This window comes from Cucurbita moschata, unplaced genomic scaffold (genome assembly GCF_002738365.1).
Source record: "Cucurbita moschata cultivar Rifu unplaced genomic scaffold, Cmos_1.0 Cmo_Scf00094, whole genome shotgun sequence".
NCBI lineage: Eukaryota > Viridiplantae > Streptophyta > Magnoliopsida > Cucurbitales > Cucurbitaceae > Cucurbita > Cucurbita moschata.
Window position 1 is genome coordinate 146,028 of NW_019268610.1, and position 12,537 is coordinate 158,564.

The following is a 12,537-nucleotide window of genomic DNA, read 5'->3' on the forward strand; positions in this document are numbered from 1 at the left end:
GAGACCCAAAATCTAAACACAGAATTTATAGGGGAAACTTAAACCGACATTGACCCAAAATCTTGCTCGATTCTTGTTCCAAATGATTGCCCCAACTACAGAATTTATAGGGGAAACTTAAACCAACATTGGGAGCTCCAGAATCATCGTGAATTGTTGGTTGAATTTTTTGAAGAATTCATCGGAAATATCTACTCTGATTAGAGCCTCACCGACTTTGGTTTTGAATCCTAGCCGTTGGATGTGACGATCCATGAGTTTTCTAGAATATATAAAAGTTTGGAGGAGATCCAACGGCTGAGAGCCGAGATTCGAAGGATTTTGTGCAGAAGGCACTGTTAAGGTTCTGATTTTTAGTAGAATGGCAAATCCGTAATCCTTAACTTCAAGGGTATTTTGGTAATTTGTCATTTTCTGAATATTTTATTATTATTTTCTCGAAAAGTCCATAATTTTCCTAAAAATTATTCATCTCTTGTTGGTCATTTTTCCGGTCTTGAACATCTTGAAATTCCTTCTAGATAAGGAATTAAAAATCTGGCAAGATCCTTGATAATTGTAAAAATGACATTTTCGTCCCTTTCGCTTATCCTTTCATTCCAATCCTTCTCCAAAGGTCTTAAGTCCTTAAGATTACTCCTTAGGGTATAGAAATGACTTACTAAGTCCCGCTTCCTTGCTTAATCCTCATAATTTTTTTCTTTGGATCTTTTGGGTCTTGCATAAGTGGCTTTCCTTCACTTTTAGGGTGTTACAATACGTGATAGATGACTCAAATTTGATTGGAAATTGTTTAGGTATGCAGGTACAAGCAAACCATTTGGCACAAAAGGCAGCTATCTTAAAGGTATTTCATGCAAGACTTCAGATGATTGCAGGGATAATGTTTTTTGTGATTGTAAATTAAACATCTGCTTCTGTCATGGCAACAAGTATCCCTTCAACTTCAACTCCAACTCTCACAGGATGAGTAAGAACATTCATTTAGAAGACAACAAGAAGATCAAAGAAGTGTCTCTCAACAACTAATCAATATTATGAAGATGATCATAGAGAACTCGATCGATGTGACCCTATATTTAGACTCTCATAATAAATAAATGATATTTTTGTTTAGTTCATGTGCCTCTCAAGGTTTTGGGTCATAGTATATCATACGAATACAAGATACACTGACATGCTCGTTCCACATGAAGCTATTTAATGCAACAAATTATTCATAACAACATACCATAAAGAATCATATACATGATAATGACATCATGAGTCAAATATCGAGTCTCATACAATCATTTAACCAAGGGAAAAAAAATGGAGATTTATTTAGGGAGAGAAAAAGGAAATCCCTCATACAATCATTTAACCCAAAGAAGAGATAAAAATTTATTGGTAAGATCTTTTTCTTTTAAATTAGCAAAAATTAATTGCGAATAGAATTAATGGAAAAATGTGTTTAAACGAAATATAAATTTGATGTTGACGTGACCCGTGGTTCTGCACATGTCATATATATCGATATGTGTTAATTATTTGTGGATCGATATGCTTATGATATGTTATGTATATGTTATAATATGAGAATTGTATGATAATACTTACGATACAATGTGTTCAATGATATGTGTGTGTGTGTGTTTACGATATGATATGATTATGATACAAGATGTGAATGACGGGTGGATATATATATATATATATATATATATATGTTGTGATATGATATGAAATATGTTATGGTACAAGATATGTGATAAATTTACATGTTTATGATATCATATATTGTGATGCGATATATTATGGTATGAGATGTATATGATAAGATGTTATGTTAAAAGCATGAAACGTTATGTTATGTCTCTTAAATTGTATGTATACAACATGATATGAATGACATGAAATATAACCTCGTTAGAATGATGTATGATATGAAAACTAAAAAATAAGAAATGATATGATATGAACGATATACGATATGTGAAATGATATGAAAAATGATATGATATGTATGGAACGCTAGCGGGATTGTATTAAATGATAATGAAATAAAAAAATATTGGGACTTCATGCATTATGCTCATGCATTGGGGGATACCCCTATTCCATCACGAGCGTACGGACACGTACACCACTAGACAGATGAAGTATTATTATATTTTATATAATGCTGTCATGACGGTTACTAATTCTAATGGGTGTCCGGCATAAGGAGCTACCAGAGTAGGCTCGCCCGACAAGAAAAGGGGTCCAACGGTGTGCAAACTGCCTAATGAGCTTGTACTTGCACGTATGGGTTGTGTGTAGAGTACATGGCACACATCTAGGCTGCCCATTAGGATAGTATCATGGGAAAAAAGACTGATATGATAGGTCCCGTCATTGCATTCGCATGTTTTTTTGCATTTAACCCCAATAATGGGGTCACTTCCTGAGTATTTCTCAAAATACTCAAGCCACGTGTTACCTCTATTTCACCCCAATAATGGGGTCACTTCCTGAGTATTTCTCAAAATACTCAAGCCACGTGTTACCTCTATTTCAGCCCAATAATGGGGTCACTTCCTGAGTATTTCTCAAAATACTCAAGCCACGTGTTACCTCTATTTCAGATTAAGGCAAGGCATTTCTGTACAGTATTTCTCAAAATACTCAAGCCACGTGTTACCTCTATTTCAGATTAAGGCAAGGCATTTCTGTACGGCTGTTCTCAAAATACTCAAGCCACGTGTTACCTCTATTTCAGATTAAGGCAAGGCATTTCTGTACGGCTGACGACAAAATACTCAAGCCACGTGTTACCTCTATTTCAGATTAAGGCAAGGCATTTCTGTACGGCTGACGATGACATCGCAATTCGAGACCATGGCACATGCATGGGGTAGTTGTATTATTTTCTTAGACTTACGCTAGAATAGGATGCTTTTAATTTAAACGTTTATTTATTTTATTTATTCTTTTGTTGTGTCGTTTTTAAAAATGTTTTCAAAACACGTAAGAACATGGTTGTGTTTTAAAATGAAGATGTCGTTTTATGAAAGTTTAAATAAAGTATTTCCGCATTCAATGTTCATGATATATATATAGTGACGACCTTAAATTAAGTAGAAAATTTCGGGTCACTGATTACTTCCGAAGTATTTTTCAAAATTCATTCTATCATTAAATAAAATTTATGACAAGGACATATAAACCGTTACTAACTTCTCGTGTGAAATCTTTTATGCTAATTCTAACATTTATTTATCAATAAGAGGATGTTTTAGCTATTCCACAAACATTTGTTTATATGGTTTTTAATCTATTGAATTTCAAAATTATAGGTAAAAGTATTTCTATTTGAATCAAATCCAAAACATAGGATAGCTACCAAACAGTCAAATTTATTTAATTTAAATAAATTTATTGGTTGATTTGTACATTAGTTTTTTTTTCTTTTTCTTAATCTTCCCATTTTAGTTATCATACCATATTTTGGTTTCATGTTACCTAATTTGGAAAGCCAGTAAATATTGTCAATTATATAAGAGTTGGGTAGAATTATCAGCACCCAAAAAGCTCTAAAATCCCTTAGTCATGGACAAGAATATTTCTATCAAGTTGGCTTTCCTAGGTGCAATCATCTTGTTCTTCACCGTCTTCGATACAGGTATCTTGTAGTTATTAAAAAATGTACGAGTGTTTGAGGGTTGATTCGAGTCAGGTCAGATTATGACATTTTGTAGACCGAACCCAATTATTTGCATTATAAATTTTTCAGCATAAATAACTGTTATTATATAATGAATCCAACTCAACCCAACTCGACCATAAATTTTTGGGATAGATAGTTGGTTCAGGTAGTTCGTGTTATTTATTCAATTTTTTTTTTTATTTTGATAAAAATAAAACATTAGTTTGTAAAATATATGTTTATTTATTTTCATACGTTTGGTTACGATTTGCAATTCAATTTTGTGTATATTTTGTAAGCAAACATGTATATCTTAAAATTAAACGTAAGTTTGATTGTATAAAGATTCAAACCAATAAGTTTTAGTGTTACCAAAAAACGAACTCAGTAGAACTCAATTCAACATATGTTTTGAAAAATTACTTTTACTAGATATGGTAGAAAATAAATAATCAAAAAAATAATTATGAAATAAAATAAAAACATAATTGTATTGTACACAAAAATGCATATTTTAAAATTAACAATAAATTTAGATTGTTTTGGTTAAATCTAGTTTTGGGAACCCATAAACCAACTCAATCATAAAAGTTTTTAGTTATTTAAATCTAGTCCAAATAAGTTTATAACTGAACTCGAACCAGATTGGTTCGGTCAATCCAATCTAGTTTCGGGAGAACCCTTAAACCAACTCAATGAGAAAAGTTTTTAGTTATTTGAATTTAGTCCAAATAAATTCATAACCTAACTCAAACTGCACAGATTGGGTTGAGTTGATCGAATTTTTTGAGTCATTAGATTGATTTTGATATTAATTTGAGTATTACTTTGTTTGATGAACAGTGACAAGCAAACCATTGGGAATACAAGGAAGTCATATTCATATTACGTGCAACACTATCTAAGATTGCTTTAATCCTAAGGTTTGTGAGTGCAAATTTGGGCTGTGTTTTTGCATACCTAAGAGCCCGCCGCCGCAGTTCAGCTTCCACCATGACAACATCAGTGATACCACTCAAAACTAAGAAGTGGCTCTCAACAACTATTCAATAAATACCATTATTTTCATCGCAATATGCTTTACACAAATGAATAAGACTGTGATAAAACCATGTATTTCAATATTACCTATTAGATTAAATTGAAAAATTACTTTTTCTTTATGATTGATGAGTTCAAGTATGATTATTGTGGATGAGCGATTGAGGTAGATGAGAGATGACTGCGTGAATTGCGTCGTTTTATAGAACGTTTTATAGGGCCGTTACGTATCGTCGTCAGCCTCAAGGTTTTATGACGCATCTACTATGGAGAGGGTCTAGCCCTACTCTAAGTAGTGCTTTGCGTCGTCTGGTGACTGGCTTTCGTACCATTTGTAATGGCCCAAAGCAGACAATATCTGCTAGAGTTGGGCTTGACGGTTACAAATGGTATCAGAGCCAAACACCGGGCGGTGTGTTAGCGAGGACGTTAGGCCCTCAAAGGGGTGGATTGTGAGATCCCACATTGGTTGGAGAGGGGAACGAAACATTCCTTATAAGGGTGTGGAAACCTCTTCCTAATAGAAACATTTTAAAACCATGAGGCTGACGACGATACATATCAAGCCAAAGCGGACAATATCTCCTAGTGGAGGGCTTGGGTAGTTATACTTTAGTTGTCATATATCTTGCAGGCAAATGACTTTGCAACTGAAAATCAAAATCTTTCTACTAAAATCAATAAATAAGGATGTTATGAGCATTCTCGATTAGCCACTTCATGCTCAAGTCCTTACTTTGTGTTAGTAGGACCCACCGATCGAGTCAAAGCTCTATTTAGCCACTTCATGCTCAAGTCCTTACTTTGTGTTAGTAGGACCCACCGATCGAGTCAAAGCTCTATGCTATCTCTTTTTGCTCAAGTCCTTACTTTGTGTTAGTAGGACCCACCGATCGAGTCAAAGCTCTATGCTATCTCTTTTTGAGTGGGATTATGTGCGGGAGAGAAAGGAATCTGTGGTGGCAGTGAACAACGAACAACAAGACTACAACTTAATTTTGACTTTTCACTCTATAAGATGGGCACAACTCATTAAACAAAACAATACAATACTATGAAAGTTATTAAAAGATCAGAATCAATTCAATCTCCTCGTCCCTCTCGCCCGCCACATGGTTGATGTTTGTACCCGAAAACATAAAACAAAATGAAGTAGATGTATTTTAAAACACAAAAATATTGGAGCCATCACATGGTTGATGTTTTCACCTTCCTCACCAGTCCTGTACTACGACCTTGTCTTAAATAAGCCTAAAACCAAAATATGATTTTAGGTCCCATTAGACATTGAAAGACTTACATGTGTGTATTTTTTAATCCTAACAATAGGGTCACTTAGGGTGTTTTTTTATAGAGTCATCACATTTTTTTAGTTAAAAACATGATTCATAATTACTACTTTATATTAATTTAAATTTTATTGTCAAGTAAATATTTGAAATATTTATATAAAGGCTCCAAGGTTTCATGAAAACATTTGAAAACTCTGGATCGGTCATTCAAGACCTTTGGTCTCTATCCGGACCCGATGAATAAAATGGGAACACTTCTTATGCACTCGTTGAGAATGATTTTGATTTAGTTCATGACCTATTAGAAGTAGAAGGTGTTCTGTTGGGATTGGAATCCTCACGGACCAAAAAAATTGCAGTCAGTTTGATAGTGATCGAGTGACATTGCTTCTTCGGCCCGAACCTAGGAATCTCTTCGATATGATACAAAATGGATCAGCATCATAATTATTTTAAATTAATTAACCAAAAGATAACGCTAAAGACCAAATTGAGCATTACTGACAACTAGGAGTAAAATGTAAAATATTCGAACCAATAACCAAATGAAAACTAAACTTCGAAGTATAATAAAAATGTAACTATGAGATCTCACATCGATTGGAGAGGGGAACGAAACATTCCTTATAATGTCGTAGAAACTTCTCCCTAGCAGACACGTTTTAAAACCGTGAGGCTGAGAGCAATATGTAACGGCTCAAAACGGACAACATTTTTTAGTGGTGGGCTTGGACGGTTGTAACATATCAAAGAAGACAATTTTTGTTAACAGTGAGCTTAGACTATTGTAATAGATCAAAGCAGATAATATCTATTAGCGGTGAACTTGAGTTGTTGTAACCGGTCAACCCAAAAAATATTTCTTAGGGGTGAGATTAAAATGATATATATATTTTTTAATTCTCTCCATCCTTTGGAAGAAATAAAAACTTGATCCCAATTCATTACTTGCATCCCTCTTGTGATCTTTACATTAAGTTTGTAAATGGTAACCTTATTGTATTAAATTCATAACATCTCATTTAATGTTGTATTTCTAAAATTCATATTAGCAAATTAATTGAATATTGTCCCAAAGATTATATAATGGGATGGACAACAATGAAACTAACCTCATCCCATCAAACCATTTACAATACAACATAATCGCAAACAAACTTAGTTTCAACGTGGCTTTCGCTATGATATTGCTCCTCGTCTCTTCTTTTGGTAATTTTCAACCTTGTTTCTTTTTCTTCATTTTTTTCCTTTTTTGATAACTCTCCTTGTCAAGTCTTTTTACCGTTAATTTTGCACTTATACTCACCATTTTCTCATTAATTGCTCCATTTATTCTAATCAGTATACATGAAATAACCCATTGTGGTTTAATATGAAAAGAATATCAATTTCCATAAATCGAGCTTAATTGTACACTTAATTGAGCTATTTGATAAAATTCTAGAACATTTATGCTGAACCACGATGCTATATCAAATTTGGAAACAGCACTGCTTGCAAATCTGGAAATAAATTGCAGAACTTGATGCTGAAGCAATCAGCAAATCTAGAAATAAATTGCAGACCTTGATGCTAAAGTAATCCGGAAAGCAAACTTTTCGGGGATGACCTGAAAATTTGAATCCACAATACACGTGGATCATTTGCTACCAAATTAGATACATCCTAGGTAGATAATTTTATCCTTTCTCAGCCTTAAATTAGAAGAAACAAGCATTATAAAAGGAAAAGCATACCTAAAATAGGGAGGGGCCACACTTGGGGAGAGAAATCAGATTAGACAGCAGCAGCCCTGTGAACGGCTGTAAAACTAGAGAAGAAGAAGAAAATCCTAATCCAGCAGCTGTTGACAGCAGAAGGAAAAGGAGACCAACAAGGATTGATTAGGGCAAAGAGGTGGACGTGAGAGCACAAGGGAAGGAAACTTCCATTGACTAACGACAACAAACCAAGATAACTCTCTATTTCCTTATTCTCTTTTCTCATTCCATCGATTTTACATGATTGAGATGCGAATTTCTCTGTTTAATTCAGTTTGTATGGAGAGCTTGTTGGATCGATATGACAACCCTAGAAGTGGCGAAGAGGGTTTCAACAATAATTTAAAAAAAAAAATAATAAGACTTGATACCATGCAATAAAAATTAACAATAATTTAGAATTTAAATAGAAAAAGGAATTTAAATAGGAAAAGAGTTATAAAATATAACATCGTAGTTTTATAGTGGTTCGGCCAAACTCAACCTACTCCACTCCCCAAGCGCCTCTTGGGAATTTGAATAAAACTTTCTGACTCTTTCCTCGAATCAAAGCCCGAGCCCAACCACTACATCGCTTCTTTTACGAGTGCAAGAGCAAACTCAATCCTTTCCACAGCTCAGGATCAAACCAGTACACCGCTCTCTTTACGAGTTCAAGGATGAGCAATCTCTTTAGTTTGGGGGTGTGATAACTTTCCAAAAGTAGAGTTATATCAAGTCTTTTTACTAGTGGTTCGGCCAAACTCGACCTACTCCACTCCCCAAGCGCCTCTTGGGAATTTGAATAAAACTTTCTGACTCTTTCATCGAATCAAAGCTCGAGCCCAACCACTACATCGCTTCTTTTACGAGTGCAAGAGCAAACTCAATCCTTTCCACAGCTCAGGATCAAACCGGTACACTGCTCTGTTTACGAGTTCAAGTATGAGCAATCTCTTTAGTTTGGGGGTGTGATAACTTTCCAAAAGTAGAGTTATATCAAGTCTTTTTACCGTTAATTTTGCACTTATACTCACCATTTTCTCATTAATTGTTCCATTTATTCGAATTAGTATATATGGAATAGCCAATTGGGGCTTAATATGAAAAGAAGATCAATTTGCATAAATCGAGCATAATTGTACACTTAATTGAGCTATTTGGTAAAATTCCAGAACATTTATACTAAACCATGATGCTATAGCAAATCTGGAAACAGCATTGCTTGCATATCTGGAAATAAATTGCTAACCTTGATGCTGAAGCAATCCAGAAAGTAAACTTTTCGGGGATGACCTGAAAATTTTAATCCACATCAGCAGTCCACGTGGATCATTGGCTACCAAATTAAAAACATCCTAGGTGGACAATTTTATCCTTTCTCAGCCCTAAATTAGAAGGAACAAGCATTATAAAAGGAAAAGGATACCTAAAATAGGGAGGGGCCACACTTGGGGAGAGAAATCGGATTAGACAACAGTAGCCTTCGCTGCTGTGAACTGCTGTGAAAGCATAGAAGAAGAAGAAAATCCTAATCCAGCACCTGTTGACAGCAGAAGGAAAAGGAGACCAATAAGGATTGATTAGGGCAAAGAGGTGGACGTGAGAGCTCAAGGGAAGGGAACTTCCATTGACGAACGACAACAAACTGGGATAACTCTCTATTTTCTTATTCTCTTTTCTCATTCCATCAATTTTACATGATTGAGATGCGAATTTCTTTGTTTAATTCAGTCTGTATGGAGAGCTAAACTTTATAGGGTAAGCGAGAGAGTTTTATATAGTTTAACTATGTTGACGGTATGATTTTAGTTTATTAAAGTGTTGTTGTTAATGATTTACATGTGTGTTTAATTAACTACTTTACATACATCGTTGTTCTCTTATTTGGGAGAAGAGAGGGAGCAATGAAATCCTCTTTAATACTCTAGTTCCATAGCGAGAAAACTTGAAGGGTAATAATAGGGTTAGGAATAATTCTTCTCCTAGAGCCATACTGATAGAAATTACAACGATTATGAAAATAATCATCATTCATGACCCTCGGAAGTGGGCTTGGGAATCTATTAAAAGGAACTGAAATCTACCCCAAAACTCGACAACTTATCTATTTAATCTCTCTCTTAGCTAAACCTTCCTCATTATAGTTGATTTTCTCATTATTTAGCAGTGGCACTTTGCTTCAATTTTGTTTAAGGAGTCAAAATCACCAACATCCATTTGAATGTTACCCAAAAACTCACTTAATTTCCAGCAATTAACTTTACCAAAAGGATAGGTTCTCTGTGGAATCGATAATTTACTTATTATTTCCTACTTGTGATAGTGTATACTTGAACTTAATCTTGTGAGTTTTACATCATTTTAATATATACATCCACAAGAGTTTTTGGTGCTGTTGTCGGGGAACCTAATTTTGTTATTTTACTTGTTGTAGATTTTCGTGAGTTGGAGCCAAAAAGAAGCCATAGTAAGCCATAGATGACAATTATAGCCTTCAAACAAAAACTAGAGTAATTGTGGTGAACGAGATAGAAACTCTAGTGTTCATCCATATTATACAACCACTACCTAAATTGTGATCTAAAAATTAAAATTTGAAAACATAAGTTGTACTTGAAAATTACATAAAACAATCCCCTAAATTCAAGAACTCATGTCCAATTAGTAAATCCTAAAGATAGTAGCTAATGTAGAGTAATTGAAGCTCCACGTGAAGTAATTTAAAGTTCCAGTTACTTAACTCGAATGTAATTTATCTCGTCTTTAATCATGCATGAGTTTACTGCAATAAATATGGCATTCCATAGCTTTTAAATATTATGTTAGGAAAGAGGGAGAAAAAAAAAAGCTGAACTTTCCTTTTTTTTTGAAAAGATGGTGAAAAGTTGGGTTAAAAAAGAGAGGACATTTGGTTTTTTTAGAAAGAAAAGTTGGGTTTAAAAAGAAAAAAAGGGAAAGGCGAAAACCACTGTCCAACCTTTCTTTCTCTCTTTCCCCCTCTCTTTCTAATTATGCTCAATTGAAGTTAAATAAATACTATTTTTAATTGCTTCTATTGGCAGTGTTGTAATCTCTTGTTTGCATAAATATTTTTTTAGAAGAAGTTTTGTCGGGGTGGAATTCTGCTCCTATTCCTTAAAACGAGATCGTTAATTTCAGTGAACCTGTGATTTTGAAGTATGATAATACTAATATAATCATTTTAGTAGTTCTCATATCTTGCTGATGTTTGGCACATCATCCACATTATTCTTTTTTTTTTTATGAAAATTGCAGGAACAAGTGAAACATGCTAACAAATTACTCCATTATCTGTTACTATTCTTTTCTCGACGTTGGACAACATTTTAGAGACAATGGACTAGTAAGGCATCGACTGCACAACATATTAAAAGAGCTGGAAGTATCAAGCCTAGGCATTGTTATTGTCTCTATTCTTCTTCAGCTGTAGTTTTTAGTAATATGTTTCTTAAATATTCCCTAAATTTTATGTTCATCAAATTGAATACTTTATTGTAAAATTTTAATTATGAATGGAAGTCCCTTCATATTTATTGTGTTAGAAAATATTCTTTCATGTTAGATTATATTAAAAAAGTATTGTCTGAGTCTTTTAATCAAAAATAAAAATTATAATAAAATTTATACAACATAAAAGAAATGTCATTAAAAAAATTATTACATTAATTATAGTAATTATAAATGATTAAATAACATTTATCATAACATAAGATTAAAGCTATAAATACTATATTATAACATTAAGAAAATGCTTTTATAAGTAAAAAATAGCCAATATTTTAGTTATATTAAAAATATTATAGCTCTAAAAAAAATGCTATAAAATGTTTTTATAGCAATTTATATAAGCTATAGTATCATACTCTATTATAGCATTTTTTATAGCTAGAAAAAGACGATATAAAAAGTGTCAAACTTTTAATAACATGGGCTGTCACGACGTTTGAAAAACGTTATAAAAAGTCTATGATAGCGTTTTTCATAAGCTATCATATCTATTATTTGTTGTAGTGGTTGCACTTAAGTTCATGAAATGTTTATAGACTCCAACTCTTAGTACTATTAATGCAATTAATTTCATATGAGTTTGTAATAAATCAAACTATGGTACATTCAATACAACTTCATTTTCTTGTCATACGAAGCAAAATAGAAGAATTAAATCAAACAAACTGATGAACTGAGCCGAATAAATTCAACCCAACCCAAACTGATTAGTTTGATTCATTTGTTGGGTTGTAGTTTATTTGATAACACTTGCATATTAGAACAATTCAATATTACATGTCTTACTTACAAGTAAAATACTAGACCATCAACTTTTTGTTTTATAGTCCAACAACTGCTCAAGAAAATAGATTTCAAACTTGAGAGAAAAAAATATATTGAGTAGGAGTTAAAAATGTTGCATTTATTTTAAAAAGGGCATTTGGTCTAGTGTTATGATTCTCGCTTAGGGTGCGAGAGGTCCTGAGTTCAATTCTCAGAATGCCCCTATGTTCATTTCTCAAAAGATGAGCCTTAGAGAAATTGAATGATAATGATCTTTTAATATCATTTACTTGTGTATTCCAGTAATTATCGCAAACCCTATGTAAATAATATAATGATGATACATTCCATAAACAACTTAATATATAATCCATGATAAGAGCATTTGGTCTAGTGGTATGATTCTTGCGCAAAAGGTCTCGAGTTTGATTCTCAGAATGTCCCTCCAAAAGAAAAAAAATTGTTTAGTTATCAATGGGGCCTAACCCAAAGGAATGCGTGG

The 12,537-nt window shown here is 33.3% G+C and overlaps 1 non-coding gene across 1 annotated transcript; it reads left to right on the plus strand.

The window, feature by feature from the left end:
• Positions 1-12,186: 12,186 nt before the first annotated feature.
• Positions 12,187-12,258, plus strand: TRNAP-AGG. The gene has a single exon. It is a non-coding gene; the product is annotated as a tRNA-Pro (tRNA).
• Positions 12,259-12,537: the final 279 nt, after the last annotated feature.